Here is a 256-nt window from a genome sequence, read left to right as displayed (position 1 = left end):
CTTTAAGAGTTTTTTCTTTTCATTCTTTAGTTTGTGATATTAAAGATCTTCCAAGGTAGATTAGGAAAACAATAATACCAAAGTCATTAGAAAATAACACTGAGGTACAGGAGAAAAAAAACAGTTCAAATGGAATTATTCTTCAATCTTCCACTTGATCTTGGTTGCCTGAGTACTTCCCTTTGATCTTCTATCTGTCTTTTCCACCTCCACCATTGTTATTTCACATCCTCGAATATAATTTCCAAGAGTCATT

Source organism: Petaurus breviceps, unplaced genomic scaffold, assembly GCF_028583685.1.
Source record: "Petaurus breviceps papuanus isolate PSGF00001 unplaced genomic scaffold, PetGlider_PUasm1.0 76, whole genome shotgun sequence".
NCBI lineage: Eukaryota > Metazoa > Chordata > Mammalia > Diprotodontia > Petauridae > Petaurus > Petaurus breviceps.
Note: the sequence above shows the minus strand (reverse complement) of the source record.